General features: G+C 35.6%; 1 protein-coding gene and 1 pseudogene across 4 annotated transcripts in view; both read left to right on the plus strand.

The window, feature by feature from the left end:
* Positions 1-25,182, plus strand: part of RFX7 (regulatory factor X7) — a 132,240-nt gene that overhangs the window by 1,980 nt on the left and 105,078 nt on the right. Inside the window, exon 2 of one of the 4 annotated variants that reach the window (XM_053223984.1) lies at positions 7,539-7,686. The exons of the other annotated variants lie outside the window; for them this stretch is intronic. The gene's annotated coding sequence lies outside the window, so the exon portion shown is untranslated. The remainder of the gene's footprint in view (positions 1-7,538; positions 7,687-25,182) is intronic. 4 annotated transcript variants of the gene reach the window in all.
* LOC106980638 (40S ribosomal protein SA-like) lies at positions 7,681-25,029 on the plus strand (annotated as a pseudogene).

Raw genomic sequence — 25,182 nt, forward strand, 5'->3', positions numbered from 1 at the left:
ATAGGACTACTAAAATATTAAAACTCCTTCATTTTATTGCAATTTAAAAATAAATGCATCATAACACATTGTAGTACAATATTTATGCATTTTAAAAACAGTCACAATTTTTAAATACAAAATTAAGGTTTGTTATGGTAATTTTTATTATTTCTTGGCATACATCCATGTTGTCATGATGCTGATATGAAGTAGGTCAGTGCAGGCTTTAATAGTTTCTTACTACACAGTAGTTGGCAGCTGAGTATCTTGCTTTCAGTTTTAATTTTAAAATGAAGTTTAAATATTTTAAGGTAGAATTTTTTGGCTTTGATGGTAGTCATGTTTTGGCAGCTTGAATAGGTCAGAGAAGTAAGATTGTCGTGTGTGTGTGTGTGTGTGTGTGTGTGTGTGTGTGAGAGACAGAGACAGAGACAGAGACAGAGAGACAGACAGACAAGAGAGAGAAGCCTTTATTCCTTAAGGGATACCCTCACCCCCTTTTGAAAACTTTAAAGGGAGAGATGGTTAATCTCCTGCCAGAAAGTAGTGGGTTTTAACCCCTATTAACTTAATGTAACTTAGTGTCTCTGAAATCATCATTGAATTGTATTTGCCCCTTGGTTTTTACATTTAAGGTAAGGGGCATCTAAATTAAAGAACTAAAATCTTTTACGAAAGGCACATTTTAAAAGTTGAATTAGTAATGTATTTTAATTTATTATGAGAACAGTAGGGGAAAGGAAACTCCACTTTATATTTTTAAAATAGAAGTTATCTAGCCAACTGACTGAATAATAATGATAGTACTCTTTTTGGTAAATCATGTGATTTAATTATCCTTTCATTGATAATTTGTATTTACACATTCATTACAACTTAACTGCACTGACTCTAATGTGAGAAAAACTTATCCTAAAGTAGAGTGCACTTCATTTTTTTGCTACTTGCTCAGAAAAAGTAATGGGCAACAAACACCTTCATCCCCGAGTATACAATTTTATATCTTTATTTTAAAATTGTAATGGTACACTTACTAGTGTTTAATTTTCAAGCGTAGAAATCCTATTTGCAAAGATGATTACGTTTAGAACTTTGGAACAAACAATAGTGGGTCATAAACAGCATTAGTGGAGATAGTTAATATATAGTCTCATATCCCCTGACCCACAAGGCTGGATTTGTATTATTCATCAAGTGACTATCTAAAATAAAGACACTAAAAAAAGTGAAAGCCTTTTCACCACCATCTCCTCTAAGAACTAGTGCTAAATTAAAATAATTTTTAATAGATAAGATTGCAATTCTTTATCTCATTTCACATTTTTTGAGGGAACAATATCTTTTTATCAGTTACTTTATAACTTGATAATGTTCTGAGAGATCAGTTTTGTACTACTTTCTACATCAACATTTGGTATCATTAGTAATGAGAATTTAAAATTACATTAAGCCAAAATGTGGCATTTAAAAATTATCAAATGGGTTTTGCATTTAGGTTGATCACAGTTTCTAAATTATTGAACTTGCAGATCACAAACAAGTCCGTACTTGTCTTCCTATTCAACAAATATACATATAATATGTGAGGCAGGCCCTTAGTTGGACAATGAGTTATTTATTATTTCAGTTCATAATTATTCTGTTAAACTAAAATGCTGTTTGATGAAAGTATGTCCATTGTAATTTTAAGCATTAAATGAGACTTTGAAAAAAAAGGTTAAGTGTTCAAAGTTGAAATCATGGTACCTGATGAGATCAGAAATTATTTCATAAGAATTGGAAATAAAATTCTAAAAAAATGTTAATAAGGTAGTTCTAGAAAATGAAGATACTGCCAACTTGATAGTGTTGTAATATTTGTTGATATATTTAAGAGTATCATCCACTTAAGTCCAAGTTTATAAGCTGGCACTTCTTGACCTTCCTCATTCCCACTCCATAGACAAAGGTCCAAATCACTTACTACTTTGAGAGGAGAGGTATTTACAGAGATGTGTATTAATACTGAATATGCTGTGAAAATGTTATTTTCTAAATAATAGGATTCTAATATAAACTTTGCATTAAAAAAATGAAACTAGTAACCTGTGTTTTTTTCCTAAATAAAAATCTGTTCTGGCAACCTAAAACAGCCACAGCTAACCTCACTGCAAACTGCTTGAACTTAACATTGCACCCCTGTTTGGTTACCGAAAAAAAAACAAAAAAAAAAACCCCCAAAAAACCAAAGCAAGTTTTTCATTCCTCTTGTCTCCCAATATCTTCGTAGTTTAAAGAAGAAAAAAAGAGAATTTGTGTTTAGTTAAAAATACCCCCCCCCACACACACTGCTTTAGTTTCCATTTTAAAGCAGTTTTACTTGAAATCCTGATAGAATAAAATTCTTGTGAAAAAAATAGGATAGAAAAAAATTACATTTGATATCTCTTCTGCCTGTTTGTGATTAGTTATGAGAATAATCATACCTACATGGGTGTGAGTGATTAACATTTGCAATTTGGCTGTAACATAAACAGCAAACCTTTATCTAGAAATTTGAAAGAAATCCTGATGTTTTACTGTAGAGAATGTTCTAATACTGTATTTACTCAAGAAACAAATTCAGGGATTTTTGAAAGAATTAGTTATCAGTTGTTTATAAGCCTGTTTATAACCCTTTATTTATTTGTAAGACCTTACAAACCATTTGTTAAACAGTCCTTAAGATGTGTCATTGTCCTTACCTACTTCTTGGAAACAGATAAATTAAATGACAGGAAAGATAGGATTCCTCTCATTAATTATCAGACCTTGGAAGCAGTGTTGGTGCCAGAGTTTCTTGTCTGTATTCAGTCTGGTAAGTCATACAGACTTCTGAATCTCATGCATTTTAGAGTTAAAATTATAATCAAAGTGAAATTATGTATGTGGACCTTTTGGATGTTTTCTAAATTCAATTTAAACCCAAATTAGACAGTTTTGTTTTACTTTTTTATATATTAGTTACAGAGAGCAAAGTATGATGATCCACAAGGTTTACATGGTAAAGCCGTATTAGACCTGATTTCTGTCCCATGTACTAGAACTCAGCAGTTCCATTTTGTCCTTGGTTCTGGGTCAGGGCATTTATGAGCTCTGAGAATAGTTATTGTTCCTTCAACTGCAGTGGGAAACATTTACTATAAAGCTTATAACTTTAGAGTTTACTGTAACCTTAAGTCCCTGATCTTCACTTTGCTTTAAAATTAGAGACTGACTAGTACATTACCTGGCTTTCATATAGTTTTGAATAGTTGGTTGAACATGGGGCTTGTCCTGTATTGAGACTAGATGTGATGGTTGCATCCCAACAGTTTGTGACTTCAGAAAGAAGGCAGTTCCTTGTTCTCTGTGATTTGAAACTGATAAAATTGTTTTCCCTATTGACCAGGAAGGCAAGTAAAGCAGTTTCAAGCCCCTGGCCTAATGTTTAGCTCTTAGGTAATGGATGTGTGTGTGTGTATAATTTACCAATTCGATCTCCCTACGGGGATGTGTCTTGAATGTTATGTGCAAAACTGATTTGGTTTCTGTCTCACTGTTAGTTTTGGTGTTATTGGGGAAAATGAGCTTCACTGTGGTAGAAAAGACAAGTTATTTTATGTTATGAATGATAATGCTTTGAGTAAAAACTTGTGTCAGATCACTTTTTATATTAGAAAAACAATTGTTGCACACAAAAATTGTACAAATGAAAATAATTAAAATGAACATTGTCATTTACTGAAATTTGAACACTGAGCAAGAACAGTGTGTAAGTACTCACCTGACTGACTACCTGCTGTATGCAACATACTATGCTAGAGACTGGCATTTGAGGAATGTGCCTTCACTTGTAATGTTAACCTAAGCAAAAAAGTGCAATAAAATGTCTCTTTTATTTAGTTAGGGAACCAGGGAAAGAGGTGACAAGTGCCAAAGTGTTGATTGTGAGAAAAGTAGACCTTCATTTCCTTGTCTGTAAAATGAAAGGTTTATACTAGATGACCTTGCAAGTTCCTTTAGCTTAACTTTCTATGACTGTGTTACTAAATTAATATTGACAGGAATAATAAAACATACCATAAGCACAGTGAAAGACTAACAGAATTAACTAGTCATAGGCAATCAACAGAACATTTTCAATGGACGAATTGTTAGGATTTGTCAGTGTTTCTTGGGTGTTAGCCCAGGACTATCTGAAGGTGTTATTCACTTTTTGTTACCTTATGCAAGAGTTCTGTTATGTGAGATTCTGTCTGCAAATATTTATTGAGCATGTATTACATTTAAAGTATTCTAAGAGCCGTTGATTGTGCAGAAATATGTAAGTCTGTGCAGTAATCCCTGTTGTTGGGGAGTTTACTAATTGAGAGATTGCACTATGGGGATTATTTGTGTGCTCATTTTGTTTTGCTTATAATTATAAAGAAGTGCTCAGTACTTAAAAGCACCTCACATAGGAACTTTTTCCTGTAGTAATAGTGTAACATTTTAAGGCAGTAGTGGATGTTATATTATAAATTTGGTTATGTAAATAAGAAAGATGTGTTTTCAGAATTATTTAGTATAGGGTGGAGCTTCACTACTTCTCCTCTTCACCTAACATAGACTTTTTTTTTATGTTTATTTATTTATTTTGAGAGAGAGACAGTGCAAGTGGGGCAGGGGCAGACAGAGAGGGAGAGAGAGAATCCCAAGCAGGCTTCACGCTCTCAGTGCAGAGCCCGATACAGGACTCGATCTTAAAGAGCTTAAGATCATGACCTGAGCCGAGACCAAGAATCAGAGGTTCAACCAACTGAGCCACCCAGGCACCCCTAGGGTAGACTTTTTAATGTGTTATTGTGATAGTGTATTCTTTATAAGTGTAAAGAACAAAACAGTAAGATGGTTACTCCATATCTCTGCCCAAACTAAACCAGCGCCTCTTTTTTCACCAGCCTGTGTGTATTTATTTGCTTTCTCTTCTGCTTTATTGAGGATTCTAAGACTTCAGGTTAAAGATGAGCAGCATCAACCAAAAGGAGGAAGGATCTTCCTGTCCTGGGCAAGTTAATAAATAAGGAACAATAAGCTCTGAGGCCTGAATGCATTGTGCGCTGGCTATGAGATTAATAAGAGAGTTAACACTTAACCTTAACCCATGTGAATAAAAACTTTAAAACATTTAATTTTTCTTTCTTGAGACATTTACTTTTTTCTGATAGTGGACTCTAATACCTCCTATTTATAAGAGGAAATAGAAGACAACGAGGTTTGGTTAATTATGCATAATACCATTTTCAGACATCTATTACAATAGCTTCTCTATATATTATGAAAAATTGTGTGGGAGGTGAGGTTTTATATTCCTCATATCTTAAAACAAACTGAAAACATGAAGATATTCCTTGCTATTTGAGTCTCTGGTTTCTGAATTCATAGAGCGAGAGGTCAGAGTGACAGATTCCAATCTGTTATGTCTTGGAATTTTGGAAGGCAAGAGTCCATATGGTGTGAAATACCATCTCTTCCAAATAGCTTTGTCTTAAAAAAAAAAAAAAAAATTTTTTTTTTTTTTTACCTGAACCCATTCGTAGTCTGAGCTTGGATAGCAAGGGTTCAGATAGCAAAGGATACCTTTACACTAATTCCAACACAGGATTAACAAATTGATTTGAATTTACATGCTAAGTCTGATTGATTACTGATACCTACCAAGAGCATGGGGATCAATGTGAACTATTGGTTATCTTGGAGGGGGAGGGTATGAGTCTCTAGGGCTGTGGTGTTGGAATTTATGAGGCCTCATTTTAAGATACAAACCAAGCATCGAGAGCACTTGGGTTTGTGTTTTTCTTTCTGTACTTGTATTCTTTTTATTTTTCTGTGGCTTTCCTACTTTGATCACCTTGTACTGTCAAGTAGCTACAAGATGAGAACAGGGGATTACTCTTTTAAGTGGTGACTGCAGTTTGCACTAACCCTTTTTCTTTGCTTTTATTATCGTGTTTCTCTTTGTATGCCTGTGCTGGTCTCTTTACCTGCTACTTTAAAAACCTTTCTTTTTTCTTCTGATACAAGGGTCTACTAACTTTAAGATTCGATTCATGTCTGTTGTTTCCATGAAATTTTTCTTAACTCTCGGGGAACAATGATCTCAGTTGTGTGAATTAACTTTTTTCAGTGATTTAGACTGGCCTTACCTGAGATGATCCCAATGTAGTGAATTTTTACTGAATTTAAATGAAATATTCTCATTTTCTAGTATGTAAGGTTCATAGGAATTCAGAGACTGAATATACCTAAAACAAAGCAGTCACTGCATAATAAATAATTTATGACAGTAAAATATTTTATTTATATGGGGTAGCCAAGTACTTACCATTGTTTTTGCAGTATATATGGAATTTTAAAAATTTAATTGGATAAGAGTGTCACTTCATTGACCTCTTGCTTGAAGTAAAGTTGGTGCTTCTGGGAATCTGGGAAATCTATTTGAACAAGATGCTTCAGTTAATTTAAGTGAATCACTTCACTAATTTGATTGCAGTTATTAGATCTATTAATTGCATATGTATGTAAGCAGTCTGTGATCTAAAATGTTACTGTGATATTATTAGATACATGATTCCTTTTTCTGAAGCAAGAGATATTAACAACCAGTGTTTGGCCAAATTCTGTACATACAAGTTTTCAGAGAAGTGAGAAGGTCAAAAACTAGTCTTGAATTTACAGAATCAGGTGGTTGAGGAAAACTGAATACAGTATATCTTTATTTTAATGTATATTATATATAGTCAGGAGGATTAAAAAGTAACAAGACACTACTCCTCATTTAATACATTCACCCCTTTGTGGTAGTTGCATGCATCATTAATTGAATTTAACAAAAGTAAGATTTTGTTAAATGCAGCGATGGTGTGCTATAATCAATTAAATTAAAAAATAGTTAGATTCAGAGGGATTCAGTAAGATATAATACTCTTATTGGCAAAATTCAGGATGGTGACCATAACCATCTGATGGTGACCTTAAAAATCAAGGGATGGACTATTGATCCAAATACAACTTAATATCCCACTAGCAGGAATTAGAGTCACAGTTGTTGATGGCAGTAAACCTTACCAGTAATGAGAATAATTAGGGGAAGATAGCTTAGGTCAAAATTTGCTTATCTGGGGAGTGGGGTTTCCACCAATCACAGTTCTCTCATCTAAATTTTAATGTGCAAAGGTAGAAGAAAAAAATAAAGTAATAATAGAGAAAGAAAGGATGGGCGTGTTGAGAACTGGGGCAGAGGACCAGGAACTGCTCTGTTAGTACCCTGAGTTGACTCTCTTTGAATAATGGCCACTTCGTGAAGAGGATCAGAATACAACTATATGTGGGATCCTCTGTATACCTCACTTAGCTCATATTTTGGATCCTGTGTCTTAGCATCTGTATCTGTGTACTTTTCCATTATCAGATGAAATTTGTTTTCCCCTTTGGATTCATCCCTTTTCATATATTTAGGGAATTTGTTCTAATACATACCCTTTCTGTCAGCATCATCAAACTGTTCTTTTCCACAGGCTGTTTTTCCTGTGACTTTATACATGCTTATGACTTCCTTAAAGCAGCAGCAAACAACCTTGGAGAAAAGTTTTTGCAGTAAAACAAAGAGTTGATCTTTCAGTGACCTAAAGAGCTCATTCATAGTCTAAGAAAAAAAGTCATTAGGTAAGTGAATGAAGAATGCAAATACTCATTTTATAAGAATAATAATATAAACGGTTAACAGTGCAAAAATCCTTACTCAATAATAAAAAATAAAGCAGAAAAATGCAGTTTTTTTTGACCACTAAGAAAAGATTTAAGAAACGTGGTAACCATTGCTAGCTAGTCGCATCCCTGGTTTTACTATTTTCCTTACTCCTTTCCCTCCCCTTCAGTCCCTCATTTATAATCCTGTTGTTTGATTTGTAAGCCCGCTTATATATTTGGAGGAATAACTGAACATACATTTTAAAACTGTTAACTGTTTTGCACTTAGATGGTGGAACAAATGTATGCTTCCCCCCCACCCCCGCCTTTATATATTCTTGAAAATTTCTTGAATGAGCAAGTATAATTTTTGATTTAGAAAAATACCCAAACAAGTAAAATAATGCTTTTTGTCTACCCTGCTGCTCTTCCCTTTGGTTGCCATCTGTCCATCAGCTCACCACCCTCACTCCACTAGATCTTCTCTCTGCTCTTGTCCTTTTTGACTCTTGCAGTCTGGCTTCCTGTTCTTCTTGCCAACTCAGTGGCCTTTGTTTTCAGTCTTTATCTTTTATCGTGTCTTCAGCTGTAGTTTTTAATAGGATTCCTTTGTAGTTTGGGAATTATCATTCATTCCTTTTTGAGAGCTGCCTTTGTGTCAGCTACTCTGCCAGGTATTGGGGATTCCATGGACAAAGATACAAGATCTTTGTTTTCATGGACCTTACTTCTGACTAACATTTTAGTTTTCCTGCTTCTTTCCTCTAGATGCCCTTTAATGGTGAATATCCAGGCACTTATTTCTCAACCATCCATTTTTTTCTCTGTTCACTTGTTTGATAAAGTCACAAATAGATGGACTGATCAGACAACTCTAATCACATCTACTGATTCATTTGCTAGAGTACAGGTAGCTAGCTACCACTGTCTTTGTAAACTTGGCATTTTCACAGTAATCTTCTGTGCCACAGTGTTTGCTACCTCAGTTTGATTTCATTTCTAACTATTTTACCTCTTTGGGTAGTAGATGCCACCTGTTCTTCATTCTGTCAGGCTAGTAATATTGGTTTCATATTTTTCTCTCTTATCGTTATGCCCAATATTTTAAGATTGCCAAGTTCACAGGGTCACTTAACATTTCTCCCTATCTTCTACTCCCTAGATTTCCACTGCCAGGACCACAGTCCAGTGCTTTACCATCTCATTCCTGGATTGTTACAGTGGCACCATAGTTGCCTCTGCCTCTGGCCTTTCCCCTCTCTGAACTATGCTATATATTGCTGCCAAAATAAGTCTTCAAAAATATCCTTTTCCATGTAGTCTCCTTCTAATAACCTATAATAATTTCATGTTGCCCACCATATCATACCAAAAATTGCTGTCAGGTTCAAAGGCTTGTATAATCTGGCCCCATGCAGTCAGTACAGCCTGATTTCTTTCTGTTCATCAGCGTTGAACTTCTGTCCGGCTAGCACTTCAGTGTCTGCCTTATATTTTGTGGTCCTCCTTTTATTCCTGCTTTATATCTTTTCTGGAATCTCTACTTGCCTGTATCCAAATCCTACTTAATCACATTTTAACCATTTTTAAAGTCATAGCTCAAATCATCATACTAGCTCAAATCATCATACAATAAAACATTCTTTAGCTACTCTAGTCCATGTTGACCTTTTCTTGACCTCACACTGTATATTGATGTTTGTACAATTAAGCATGTAATCAATTTAATTTTTGTCCTGTGATGTTTAATCAATAGCAAGTTCTTTGAAGCCAGGGGCAACACCTTTTGCATCTATTTCTCATTGAACAGTAGGTACTAGTGAATACTGTTTTTGTCTACTACATTCTTAGAGGCACTTGATTTTTTTCTATATATTAATGGTTCTGTATTTTACACATTTGATGTGGTAATTTTCTGCTCAAATAAGTTATTAAACTCAAGCTGCATTTTACAGAATTGAGGACTTAAAGCAATAGATTTTTTTTTTTAATTTGCATTGGTGAAACTGAAGTAATCTTTTATTTAGTGTTTCAGTACTACTAATCAAATATTTTTCAGTATATATCTAAATTAAAAAATAATATACCTCCCAAGTAAGAGCTATTGTGTCCTTCATTTTAAAAATACTGAGCAGGGGCGACTAGGTGGCTCAGTTGGTTAAGATCTGACTCTTGATTTTGGCTCAGGTCATGATCTCACGGTTTGTGGAATTACTCCGCTGACAGCACAGAGCCTGCTTGGGATCCTCTTCCCCTCTGCCCCTTTCCCACTCATTTTCCTGCTCTCTTTCTCTCTCTCAATAAATAAACTTTTAAAAAAAAATTTAAAATACTGAGCAAATGACTACTACATAGTTTAGTAATCTTTTATGAGTATACAGTAGTATTTTAGTTAGGGTTTTGTGGGCTAATCAGCTACTTGTGTTCCAGCCTCGTTCCTAACAGGTGAAGTTGGAATTTTGAAGAACCCCTTAACATTAACCTGGAGATAGCTTCTTCAAAGTTGGGTTCTGGTGGAGGATTTAACCCACTTACTTCTGGAGCCAAGACCCAAAGCTAGGGTAACTTGTTGAGTCATGGCCACAGCCTGAAGACGGCAAATGAACCCTATGAGTTAGGGCAAATAACTGAGGAAGATGGATTTATTGGGGAAGTAGCGAGGGAATAACCAAAATAGGAGAGCAATTCTGAGGGCCCAAAGTGTTTCACATTTATAAAACAGGTTACAGTCTATTGGACCTTTCTATTTATCTGACGTCAGAGACTTTTTGGTTTTTTTTTTTTAGTCTGATACTCTTTATTTCAGAGAGGTACAACAACTAGTTTATCTTTGAAAGACCCTTTCAAAGGCAACTGGCTCACTCAGTCATTAGGCTTCCCAACTTTGGCTTAGGTCATGATCTTGCAGTTCATGGGTTCGAGCCCCATGTTCGGCTATGTGCTGACAACTCACAGCCTGGAGCCTGCTTTGGATTCTGTGTCTCCCTCTCTCTCTGCCCCTCCCTTGCTCACTCTCTGTCTCTCTCTCTGTCTCTCTCTCTCTCTCTCTCTCAAAAATAAATAAACATTTAAAAAATAAGGTACACTTTTAGCTTTAAAATTGTATTTATATGAGGCTACTTGGTTTGTTAGAGCAACCATTCTTTATATTAGCATCATACTAGTATCACCTTGGAACATGTTAGAAATGTAAATTTTGGGGCTGCTCCCTCAGATTTACGGGAATAGAAACTCTGGGGGTGTAACCAGCAACTTTTGTTTTATTAGCCCTTCAGATGATTCTAATACAGAAGTTTGAGAATCACTTGCTTAGAGGATATATCTTCTAATAAACAGTAGTAAGCCAGAGTCCTCTGTGGCAAAATTTTAATCTTTCAAACTTTGAGTACCCCAAGTAGAGTTAATAACTCCTTTAATTTTTCATAGTATTTGAGTGTAATTGTTATAATATTATTTACACTGTGTTGCCAAAAAATTCCACTAAACTGATTCTTTAATCTCAGCAATTGTATATTAAATGAATTGATGGATGACTCCATGAGTAAACATTAAAAATAGATAGTACATGGTCATCATTGCACTCTGCCTGGTCAACAATGAAAAGACAGGCAGACATACAAAATACCAGAGATCACATGTATAACCCAGGGCCAGCAAGCTCTTACTTTGAAGGGCCAGATGGTAAATATTTTTGGCTTTGTAAGACATAGGGTTTCTGTTGCAACTACTTTACTCTGCATTGTTATCAGGAAAGTAGCTACAGACAATACATATGCAAGTATATAAATGAATGAATGGCTAGATTTGTTCCATTGCTGGCAGGATTTGGCCCTTGGGCAGCAGTTTGTGGACCTCTGTATCCCAAACTGCAATAGTGGTTCTCAGTCTTCACTCTCTTATTGACAAACAATGGATGATAGTCACCTGCTTATTATTGTCTTATAATTCTCTCTTAGGTAAACCCAGGATTATGTGTAAAGCATATTAAAATGCAAATAAGTAAGAGTTATATTCCAGAGATAGTCCTACCTTAGCTCTTATGATAATAAAGTATATTGACTTAACGTTTTTGGTATGACACATAAAGAGCTGGAAGTCCTCACTTCTGTCATCACAAGAAGAAAAAAAGCTGAACAAACAGAATCAGCAGCTCTTCTTAGATGCGTCAGAGAATTGAGGCAAATTCAGGGCAAACTGCTGCCTGCAAAACTGGAGACTGGCAGATAGAGAATCAAAGCTGATGGGTAGCAGCAGCCAGGAGTAGAAGCCCCATAACTGAAGCCACTATAGGTAGGAACACTTTAAACTTAACTGATGGATTAAATGCTAGAGGCTCTGGGTGGCCTAGCTTGAGTGTTGAAAACAGAGGAGGCCCAGTGTTAGACTGGTATCCCCACACTTTCCAGGAGACCTACCAGGTTCTCCCTGTGAGGATCAGAGAAAAATCTTTTACTGCTTGCATAGTGAGGGAGGGCTTCAGTGGGTGGGGAGTTTATAGGAAGGGTCAGGGAAGGAGGAGGAGAAAAGTAGTCATTTTGAAATATACCCAGAGCTCTCTATTATTTTTAACAGGCCTGTTTCAAGGGAAAATATTTTACTAGAGCCTAACTAACAGGGGCTTTACCAAAGCTTTCTTGACCTGGGGAAAGGGAAGTATCCAACATAGGCTCACTAAAATACTGAGACCTAATTATAGAACAATAGAATGCCTCTCTCCAGCTTTACCACCATGTCAGTAGGGCTCCTGTATGATAACAGGATTGCATCTAAAACAAGAGTAAGCCTCACACCTTTTTTAAAGAGTCTTTAGGGATTCCCAAAGAGAACATGGGAGACAAAAGCAAGGACGTTAGAAAAAATTTTAGCTTTAGACACCACACCTACAGCAAACAGTTAAACAGCCCAAATCCTAGTAGATAAATACAAAACTTTACTCTAAAGGCCTGTTGACTAGAGTTGCTTTTACCCAACAGTATATCTGGCTTTCAAGAAAAGATTACAAGGCATGCTCAAAGGCAAAAATAGACACAAACATAAAAACAAAAAAGAAACAAAAACAAACAAAAACAACCCACAATCTGAAGAGGTAAACCAGTTTCAGATATGACACAGATTTGGGGATTATTATCCTGGATTTAAAGTTATGATTAATATGCTAAGTGCTCTAATGGAAAAAGTAGACATCATGCAAGAATGGATAAGTAATGTGAGCACAAAGATGGAAGCTCTAAGAAATAATCCAAAGGAAATGCCAGAAATCAAAAACACTGTAACAAATGAAGAATGCCTTCATTGGGCCTATACAGTAGACTGGCCATAACTGAGGAAAGAATCAGTGAACATGAAGATACATCAATAGAAACTCCCACAACTAAAATGCAATGAGAAAAGAAGTGAAAAAGATGGAACGGAGTATCCAAGAACTGTGGGACAATTACAAAAGGTGTATCATAAGCACAATTGGGATATCAGAAGGAGAAGAGAGAAAGAAACCAGAAGTGTTTGAAGTATAATGGGTGAGAATTTTCCAAAAATTAAAGACCCTAAACTACAGATCCAGGAAGCTCAGAGATACCAAGCAGAATAAACAAAAATCTATCCCTAGGTACATTGCATTCAGTCTGCAGAAAATTAAAGACAAAGATCAAATCTTGAAAGAAGCCAGAGAGAAATAACCACCTTACTTATAGAGGAACAAGGATAAGAATTTTATCAGACTTCTCTTCAGAAATCAAGCAAGCAAGGAGAGTAAAGTATTTAGAGTTGAAAGAAGAAAACCACCAACTTTGTATCTGGTGAATTCCGTGTCTGTATCCTTCAGAAGTAAAGGAGAAATAAGATCTTTTTCAGACAAACCAAAATTGAGGGAATATGTAACTAGTAGACCTGCTTTGCAAGAGATGTTACAAGTTCTTCAAAGGAAGAGAAAATGATATAGGTCAAAGATTTAGATCTACATAAAGGAGTGAAAAGGAATAAATGAAGATAGAAGCTTTCATTTTTCTTACATTTAATCGATCTAACAGATAATAGTTTGTTCAAAATAATGTATTTGGTGATTATACCTTATGAATAAATGAATGACAACAATGTCATAAGGAACAGGAGAGAGGAATTGGGAATAGTTTTAGAAAGTACTTGTAGTAATTAAAGTGGTATAGTGTTTTCAAAGTGTACTTGGATTAGTCATAAAAGTATATTGCAAACCACTGAAAAGATTTTGAAAGGAAGTGTAATTGATATGCCAAAAGAGTAAAGAAAATAGAATCATATAAGGTGTTCACATAAAACGAGAGAAGTCAGAAATAGAGAAGACAAAAAAATAAAAAACAAAGAAAAAGAGCAATGAATAGTAAATCATTAAAATATGGTACATATTAATCCAACTGTATCAGTAATCACTTCAACTGTGCATGTTCAAAATACGCCAATTAAAAGAGACTGTTACAGTAGATTAGAAAACCAAAACAACTGCCTTTCTGTGCTGCCCAGAGAGGGGTCCAACCAGTGTTCTGGGTTCCCCTCATAACTTTAAAAAAAGCTTCCATGATGTCCAGAGCTCTTGATAGTCTGCAAATGAAGGAGGAAGATGCCCTGAAATTCCTCGTAGCAGGAACCCACTTAAGTGGCCCCAACCTTGACTTCCAAATTCCAACCTTGGCTTACGAATTGAAATTCCTTGTAGCAGGTACCCACTTAAGTGGCACCAACCTTGACTTTCCAAAAGGAAAAATGATGACATCTATAGCATAAATCTGAAGAGAACTTGGGAGAAGCTTCTGTAGGCACTCCTGCCATTGTTGCCTTTGAAAACCCCGCTGATGTCAGTGCTCTGTCATCCAGGAATACTGGCCAGTTAGTTGTGCTGAAGTTTGCTGCCACCCCTGGAGCCAATTTATTGCTGGCCACTTCACTCCTGGAACCTTCACTAGCCAGATCCAGGCATCCTTCTGCAACCAAGACTTCTGGTGGTTACTGATTCCAGGGTTGACCACCAGCCTCTGAGTGAAACGTCTTATGTTAACCTGCCTACCATTGCTCTGTGTGACACAGACTCTCCTCTTTGCTACATGGATATTGCCATCCCTTGCAACAAGAAGGGAACCCACTCACTGTGTCTGGGGTGGTGGACACTGGCCCCAGAATTTCTGTGCGTTCATGGCACCATTTCCCGTGAACACCCATGGGAGGTCATGACTGATTTCTTCTTCTACAGAGATCCTGAAGAGATTGAAAAGGACGAGCAGGCCACTGCTGAAAATGTTATGACAAAGGAGAAATTTCAGGGTGAATGGACTGCTCCAGCTCCTGAGTTCACTGCTACTCAACCTGAAGTCGCAGACTGGTCTAAAGGTGTGCAGATGCCCTCTGTGCTCCGTTAACAGTTCCCTACTGAAGACTGGAACACTTGCCCGCCACGGAAGGGCTGCAGCTTCCACTGCTCAGGCCACTGAATGTGTATGAACAACTACTGAGTGGTCTTAAGCTGCTCTTCCACAAAGAAATAAGGTTGATGGAAAATAAAAGGTTTCTAAAAGTTGGGGGGAAAAAATCAAGACAACCTTATGTTGTTTACAAGTATACCTTTCACTGACTTCGGTACTTTGTTATTTAGTAACCAATTACTTGTAACATGCTTCACCAATATGTTGTAACACTAAATTTGAGAACCTAAAAGTTACATGTAAATGATAAGGTACTTAAATTATAAAGATCTAAAGGGAAAATGGCCATGTTTTTGTTTAACATTTTTATTTTAATTCTAGCTCGTTAACATACAGTATAATAGTTTCAGATGTAAAATACGTGGTTGAACAATTCCATACATCACCCAGTTCTCATCACAAGCGCGCTCCTTACTCCCCATCACCTGTTTAACCCATCCCCTCACCCACCTCCCCCCTGGTAACCATCAGTTGGTTCTCAAGAGTCCGTTTCTTGGTTTGTCTCTCTCTTTCTCTTTTTTAACCTTTGCTCATTTGTTTCTTAAATTCCATATATGAATGAAATCATAGGACATTTGTCTTTCTCTGACTTATTTCACTAATAAGTGTTATACTCTCTAGCTCTATCCATGCCATTGCAAACGGCAAGATTTCATTCTTTTTTATGGCTGAATAATATTCCATTGTATATATACACCACATCTTCTTTACCTATTCATTAGTCGGTGGACTCTTGGGCTGCTTCCATATCATGGCTATTGTAGATAATGCTGCTGTAAACATAGGGATGCATGCATCTCTTTGATTTAGTGTTTTTATATTCTTTGGATAAATAGTGTGATTGGTGGAGTGTAGGGTAGTTTTATTTTTAGCTTTTTGAGGAACCTCCATAACTGTTTTCCACAGTGGCTGCACCAGTTTGCATTCCCACCAACAATGCCTAAGGATTCCATTTTCTCCACATCTTCCAAAATGGCCATTTTGTGTACAGTTTTGTGTATAAAGTATTTAATTTCCTGTTTAGAATTAATTTTATGAGTAATTTAGTGAACATATTTTATGTACATTCTGATTTTTTAAATGTTTGTTTGCTTATTGTTTGAGAGACAGAGTGTGAGCAGAGAGAGAGTAGAGAGTAGAGAGAGAGAGGGAGATGCAGAATCCAAAGCAGGCTCATGAACTGTGAGATCATGACCTGAGATGAAGTCGGATGTTTAACTGACTGAGCCACCCATGTGCCCCTAAACTGTTGTAATGAGATAATTTACATGCCACTAAATTTACCTGCATTAGCATACAATTCAGTGGTTTTTAGTGTACTTTCAAAGTTGTGCAGTAATTGCAATGATTTAATTTTAGGATGTTTTGATGTTTTTTAAAGCAGTTGAAAAGTGAACTATATTGACTGAATTGATTAGAAATGGAAAGGTATTTATCTAATCATTTCTGAAGGTTTGAAGGCAGTAGGAGCATTCAAGATAGTATTTTTGTTTTACATGTTGATGGACTTAACAGTAGAACATTGATTTGTAGAAACTCAAAAATGAAGTTGTAATTGCTCTGTGCTTTTTCTTTATGGTCTTTCCTTGTCTTTATCCTTTGTGGACCAATCTTTATATTACTTTAGACATGCTAAAGAGCTTTCTTCTGTATAGAGGCTTACGGCTAAAAAAAAAAAAATGGTTTCAGTATTACCTTAAGCTTCATCATAGCTGGTCAAATACTTGAGTCTTCCTATGGCACACATTATTTTCTGACATTTCAACTTTTTATATTTATAATTATAGAGCATAACGTGAGCTGTTGCTTTTTTCTGTAATGTATTTTGAGCCAGTGAGATACTACTTTACTAAATTAATTTTCTTTAAGATGGTTAGAAAATTTCTGTGTCCAGCATAAAAACTTTCATTTAAAGAAAAACATATTTAAAAGTTTTAAAGCAAGAAATAATGAGAATCACAAAGAGGAAGCTCACTTTAGTGATGTGTCATAATGCATTCTGAAATTAGTTGCCTGGGTTTGCTACTCAGGTCCCCATAACTTTTAGAAGTTGTTTCCTTTATCAGTAAAGTGGAAATAGTAATAGTGCTTACCTTGTACAGAGTGGTGAAGATTAAATGAGATAAGTCATACAAAACACTTTAGGATAGAATCTGGCACATGGTAAGAACTTGATATATGTTGGCTGTTACTCTTTAACCACAGTAAATTCAAAGAACTTTTTCACTTTAAAACACCATATGGTACTGTGATTACTTTTAATTCTTAACTGTATTACGTGTATTGTGACAGAGGAAAACCGTGATGATATTTGAGGGAAGAGTTATCCAGGCAGAGGGAATAGCAAATGTGAAGGTGAGAAAGCTGTGTCAAGGAGGCCAAGTGGCCAGAGTGGTGAGAGTATGCTAGAGTGTAGCAATGAGGTTGTAAGTAAAAGAGGGGTAGATTTGTGTAGGGCCTTGCAGGTCTAGTAAGCACTAAAACTTAAGTGCTTCTTCTGGGTGAGGTGGGAGCCATTGGAAGTCTCTGAGCAGAGGTGTGACATGATCTTACTGGTGTTTTAGGCTCCCTGGGCTGCTGTGTGGAGAAGAAACTATAGAGGGGCAAAGGCTGGGTTACTGACATTTTACACTAGGGGTGTGTGTGCACGTATGTGTAGGTGTGTAAAAGATGAAGCATTATTTAAAAATTTTTAAAATTATTTAAAAATATTAGTAAGTGGTGGTCTCAGGGTGTTGGAGTTAGCTGTGAATGATTTCATTTTCTGTATACTTCTGTTTTACAAATGATTTTAAAGAGTACTTTTGTAATTATAAATGTAACTGTTACCATTTTCTTTAAGTAGAGCTGTGATAATAACAAAAAATTATGCTATATATTAGGTTTTTTGATTATAAGGACATGCTTCCATATTAAGTACAGTATCATAGGTGCTGTTACTAAATTTTTTTAAATGTGCCATCAGAGAGACTAAATGTTCATAATGTATCTATTGAATATAATGAGGCATCAGGAATTTAGAATAAATGACCTAACTAAATTAGTAAAAGGTGAGAATTAGACTATAGAACATTTTACATATAACTCAGTTATTTTAAATAACTAAAATGAAACTATGTATTAACAGTAGGGATACTGTTTTAAAGAACTTACAAATGATTATCATTATAACAGTCCAGTAGCCTTATTACTATTACTGATGGTTTCCTTTTGCAGTGGAGTTTGGTATGTTACTATTTTTGAAGTCTCAAACTCTTGTTTAAATGATTGCATTTAGGTACTGTTTTTAATAGACTAGAATGCCATTCTGGGATCTCTAATTAGTTTTGTTTTCCTGCATTCCCTCACTTGCTGTCCTTTTGCCTAATCCATACTCTCGGAACCCTAACCACCAGTCTTCCCCACCTTAAGTAAATTTCTACATATCCGTCAGAGCTCTACTCAAGTACAAAAGGAAGGAGTCTTTCCTGAATCTATAACATAGTGAGGTCCTTAAATCACTCTCCTACTGGGTTCTAATTCTTGTTACCACACATTCCAATTCTAATAAAATAATTGTATAATTTTGTAGTCTCCTCTGTTGGAATATCAACAGCACAAAGACAGGAATTATAGCTCTCTCACTTAGAGATTATTTCCCTAGTACAGGATGAGTGAATGTATGAGCAAACTCCATAACTACCAAACTTCTTTTAGATGTCATTTGGAAGTCTGGTGCAGATTTTCGTGCTATTCTTCCTCCCATGTCACACTGTCCACCCCCTCGTGTGTTTTAGTTATAAATTACTAAGTATAGTAGAAGTTATAAATAAAAATAGCAAACTTCAGTGTTTTTACAAGTAAAAATCTTTATACACCATTTCCAGCAGTATAAAAGGATAGCTTATTGTAAATTTTTGTTTATAGATGACCTTTTTGAATGTATAATTTATTAATGTAGACAGCATTACCAAAGAGAAATTATATCAGAATTTAAATCAGTATGTATAATCTCAAGTTGTTGGGGTTTTTGTTTTGTTTTGTTTTTAGCTTTAAGCATAAAGCATTTTTCTGAAATTCACCTTTTCTCCTTGTATGATGGGTTTTACTGGTATATGTTGTGTGCTTCTTTATTGAAAAGAAGTGTTCAGTATGCTTACTAGAGATTCGTTAAAATTCTTTACAGTTTTTCACTGGTGATATAGGGGAGGAGAAAAACAGCTTTGTGGTATTGCTGCCACACTTTTTTAACCTCTGGAAATTATGACATATCACATTAGTATAGCCTGACTTCTTGTTGAAAACAAAGTATGAAGAAGTCTGGCATATTGACAACCTATTCACTTAGCTGTGATCCTTAAGGCTTAATTTTGGGTGATGTGATTTCTTTCCTGAAGGCAATATATTTCCAGATAATTCAAGATTAACTACTTGTATTTTTTTTATGTCTAGCTCAGTTCTTTAAAAAAATCTTTCTGATCACTTTTGTTTTCTTGGAGAGTATTTTATTTCTTGCTCCTAGGGGATTTTTAAAGTTTTTAAACAACAAAACACAGATCTCTAAAATGTTTCTCCTACATTAAACAGATAGGAAGAACTTCCAGACAGAAAGAAAGTTCTCTTTTGTTCTTTGGCTGGTGGTTTACCACTTCTACTCCAATCCCTGTGTTAGGTGTCACTTTTCTTTGGGGCTGCAGCTTTGTTTTTACGTTCTTCCTCTCTGGAGGGACATACGGTATATGCAAAACTATATGTTACATTACATATATCGTATGTATATCATCATGATAAGGAAAACTTCGGTTCGGGTATACGCTTGAATACTAGTGGGTGCATTACATCAGAGTCACACTTTTGTTGTGTTAAGTGGCACATCTTAACAAAGCACTTATTAATAGTTTTCTCTCTGAATTACTTTCTTGTTCCATCTTTGCCTCTAGCCCATTTAAGTCCAGGTTTTCTTTCTCAGTTCCTTTATCACCTTTTGTCTTTTTTCTCCAGTTCTGCCTCTGAAGCTGGCATATAACATCTGTTAGTGACCCTAAAGCTATTCCTTGCTTTCTGTACTTCCCTAGGTGACTTCTCTCTGGATAACTATGTTGGATGCCTACACTTGTCCTAATCTTTATAGTTAGTCATCACTTTCTCACCTCTCCTTCTAGTCATTACTCTAGACCACTCTCTGCATTGGTCTATTACATGTACATCTTTAAACTTGTATTAAGTGTGGGTCATCCAGTCTAACGCAAGACACAACTAACTTCCAGTAAATTGTGAAGAGAAGTATTTCCTTACAGCACTCATGTTAATAGAATACAAGATGTTTATAGCAGATAATTCAGAATCTCCTAGTTTGTCTCTCTGAATTTTTTCTCCATCTCTTTTTTGTTGTTGTTTGCTCTTGTTCTTATCCTTTCCACCTTTTACCTTTTTTTTCCCACTGTCTTCCTGTCCTCAATATAAAAGAAAAAAAATTACCTAGATAATTTGTTAAAATTTTATGTCTGCTTTTCTTACATTTAGAATCTGAGAAGTTGACAGGTTTATATTTCTTTATCAGGTTGTTTGAAAGCCTAACGAGGTTGTTTAAGAAAAGATATAATGAGCCTTTGCTATGAAAAAGATTATGTAAAATCATTTAATAATGTACTGTAGGGAAGGTGTGAGTCAACAGGCAAGTTTAACAGAAGGAAAGCGTTGTGCTAGGCTGATTACTTGGTTGCTTTGGTCTCCAGATACAATTCCAACCAGTTGAAGATGGGGAGGAATGATGCTAAAAGGACACTTTAGGATTCCTAACTCCTGAAGTGAGTTGTAAAATGTTGTGAATTCACTAAAGTTTCACCCTGTTTAGAAAGAAGTACAGCTTTTGTCTTACTTTATTTGAATAATAGAATAAGTTCTCCAGCGTTGTTTAAATTCAGTTTTTAAAAGTAACTTGGAATGTGTATTCCGGCATCGGCAGCCCAGTGTGAAGAACTTCGATGTTGCTCAGAAAACTGCTTTCCTGGATGAAGACAGTGAGCTGTTAGGGACTATACTCACAACCCAGCTAGAAAAGTCAGTTTTAGAGGATGCCAGTGCTACAGTGTATTTGCTGCTTGATTATGTAGCTCATGTTACACGTGTTTAATCTTTGTGATGACTTAAAGAGATGAATGGGCTTTGGAGTGATTGTGGCAGATTGAAAAACAAAACAAAACTTTATATTTTGGACTAGTGTATTTTGGCTGTTTTGTATGGTTGCTCATCCCTTGAATTCCAAATACAATACTGTTACATTCAGTGATCTTAAATAATGAAATCTTGTTTGCTACTGTCATTCATGTTCTTTTTTAAAACTTAAAATCATAATCAATCTATTTTAATTTTAATGCAAACATATGATACAAGGGTCATCACAAAACCAGCAGGAGGATTATTGAAGAGATGGTATTAGTGTGCATTTGCTTAGTTGTTTGAATGAGGGGGTAATAAATTTAGAGCCTCAACAGCAAGTTATGAGAACAATTACAGATGAATAAATGGTTCAGTGAAAAAAAGGGGAGATGATTAAAAAAAAAAACTAGAACAAGATAGAAATGAACTTTTGTCAGAGGGGAAGATTTTTTTCTCTGAGAAGTAGTAGAAAACATCTCAATACAAACGAGATTTTACTACTTAAAATGAAAAACAAAAACACCTTTAGGTATTAACTTTCTTACCTATACCTTTAAGTCCAAATTAAAAGACCAATCAGAACAGAATAAAATTTTTATGGTTACACTGCCATTAAAAATTTTTAAAGAGAGTATGTCATTACATAAATACTTTTGATAGAACATGAGCGGGAGACAAAAATTACGGTATAGTCACACAGTTTCATACAGGCAAACATACACACTGCATGCACCTGCACACACAACTCTAATTTTAGAAAAAGAAAATAGAATAAAAACACACCAAAATCTTGTCTTTCAGTAATGTTGGGATTGATGATATGGATAATTTTCAAAATAATTTTATATTTTTTTCTGAAATAAACAATTTACTTTTAAAAACATTTCTTGTAAAATTGCATACAGATTAAGTTTAACACTTCCTAATTCGTTTCCAGCTTGACTTTCCAGCTTATCTTCTCTGCCCTCCTTTCTCTGACATCCATGGACTAGCACAGGGCTTTTTATAAAATTTTACAAAAATTATGATGTGAATGCCTCGAACTTGTTCCATTTCACTATATGACCCGCCACATCTTATCTGTATTAGGTCCAGCTGTGTCACACGTTTAGGGTTTTTGACCATCCCTGAAGGGTATCCTTGCCTTGCACCCCTTGCCTGATAGGTGTTTTAGAGGATATAATGTTCTCTTAAAGGTCTGGGGTATAGTCGTCTATCTTTTCCCCTTGGCTTTGGCTTACCTTTTAGCAGTAATGCTTACCTCTTCCCTTTGCATATTTGAAGACAAGTTTCAAGACCATGATTAGGTCACCCCAGTTTGTTATATTCCTTCCAGTGTCTTGTCAACCCATTTTACCTTGTACTTTCAGTACAGCACTTATCATAGTTTGCACGTACTGTTTTTTCTACTGTGTATGTCTTTCCCAGTTGATGTTGAGCCCCTGATGGGTAGCAGCCATGTCTTACTCATCTTTGTATCTCCCACAGTGCTGTGTTAGCAAATATTTATAGTCTTGTGTTGGTTTTAAATAATGATTTGTCACAGTTTGAATCACGAGTCAGAAAGATGTTTTAGTCCATTTCTATCCATATACATTTCTTCTTGTTTTATATATAATCTTAATGCACCATCTTTTTAAAAAAGAACATTTATTTTCTATATCATAAAAGCAAAGGGTATTAAAAATAGAAAACTTAAAAAACAAAATAACTTCTTTCCACCATCTGTATGAAACATATGTTTCTTTCTTTTTTTCCTATAAGTAATTTTTTTGTTTGTTTTGGCCTCTCTTAAATCATATTGTATGGTGTCTCTCTCAGTATTCATTCATTATAATCATTCGTTTATTCACCTAATATTAAGTGCTTAATATTAGGCAAGTAGTCTGGCAGTAAACAAATTAATCAAAAAGGTCTGCTTTCATAAAGCTCGCATTGTAGTGGAGGGAGACATAATTAGCATAAAATTAAAAATATATATGCTATGTGACATAGTGGTAAATTCTCCAAAGAAAAGCAAAGCAGGAAAAAGACCGAGTTGTATGTCCGGGAGAGGATTACAGTTTTAAATAGGTTTGTCATGGAACCCTCACCAAGGTAGTATTTGAATAAAGACCTGAATTATAGAGTGAGTCATGTGGATATTTGAAGACAAAGCCTTCATTTATAATGGTGTGACCTAAATGTTCAACAGTAAGAGAATGCTTATTATTAATTATAAATTACTATCAAGATTTTTATATAGCCATAAAAGATTCTGTTTTCAGTTAATGTATAAGGACTTGGGAAAATGCCCACCATGCAGTGTTAAATGAAAAAGGAAAAATAAACTAGTCTCACCCTAATTTAAAAAAGATCTTACACACATGGGTATGTACAAATGTATGAATGTAGTTAGAAGAAAACACAGCAGAATTTAGCAGAAATTCTTTGCTGGATGTGGTCTTGGGTTGTTTTGTTTTTTTCATTTTTATATTCATCAATTTTTTAATATGTTAATATAATCTTAAAAAGTACTTAAAAATTAATTTTGATATATCTTAACTTCCAGATCCTGCCATAATGGGGTAATGAGTATTGGATTTATCCTGTTTCCATAATCAACCATAAAACTGGATAAAATACATGTAGCAACTGAGGTTTTCTTAGCATTAGATAGCAGAGCATAGGACAGTGATCCTTGAGAGAAGGAAAACCCAAGAGGTAAGCTCACTCTGGCTTTCCAAACTGAAGCTCAGTAAAGGAGAGCTCATAGAGAGACCAGAGATTTAGTGCAGTGGAGAAAACAGTGATTGGAGTGTGTGGCTGCTGAAGCACCTGGAATTTGTGAGGCTGGGTGTTGGAAAGGAGGGAGCTATTTGGAGAAGGAGCTTTAGAAATCTCCACAGGGTCCTTGGATTCTTTGGCTGAATACTGAACTCCACATATGCAGGGCAGGTCTCATTTCAGAGAACAAACTACTGGGGCCTGTAAGTCAAGAAAAGATTCTAGAGGTCACACAGAATTTTGGCCAGCCAGATTGGAAGGAGCTAGTTGGGCACCTTGAGCATTAGTGGACACCCCAGAAAGTTGTATACTTTAGGACCAAGGTTACTTTACTCATAGAGGAGGAGCTTGCTTATTTATTTATTTATTTATTTAATTTTTTTTATTAAAAAAAATTTTTTTTAACGTTTATTCATTTTTTGAGAGACAGAATGTCAGTGGGGGAGTGACAGAGAGAGAGGGAGACAGAATCCGATGCAGGCTCCGAGCTCTGAACTGACAGTCCAGAGCCCGACATGGGGCTTGAACTCATGGACCATGAGATCTTGACCTGAGCCAAAGTTGGATACTTAACCCACTGAGCCACCCAGGTGCCCCGAGGAGGAGCTATTTTAGACCCATCCTAACAGTCTAAAACTAACCCTCAAAGTATCAGGTTGAACTGCCCATAGATTAACATTATGCCAGAACAAAACACACTTTGAAGGGACTCCAGAGACTCATCATAGTACCAACAATTTCCAGCTATATAAGAAATTACTAAACATATGAAGAAGTGGGAAAATGCAACTCCTCTTTTGAAGAAAAAGACAATTGGAACAGAGTCAGGGATGAAAGATACAGAATTAGTTGTCAGGTATTTTAAATTGTTTCTGGTAAGATGGGCATTATCCATGCCCAGATCGAGAATCTCAACAGAAGTGGAAATCTAAATCAGAATCAAATGGAAAATCTGAAACGGAAAAATTCAGTACCTTACGACATATTGAAAACTGCCAGAAGAAAACTTCAGGGTGGGGGAGAATAAGCCTCAGAGAGCCATGCTAATATTGAGTGGTAGGACATACGTGTGAATGGAGTTCCAGAAAGAGAAGAGAGATTGCAGCGGAAAAATGTTTAAAGC

The sequence above is a fragment of the Acinonyx jubatus genome, chromosome B3 (genome assembly GCF_027475565.1).
Source record: "Acinonyx jubatus isolate Ajub_Pintada_27869175 chromosome B3, VMU_Ajub_asm_v1.0, whole genome shotgun sequence".
NCBI classification, from domain to species: Eukaryota; Metazoa; Chordata; class Mammalia; order Carnivora; family Felidae; genus Acinonyx; species Acinonyx jubatus.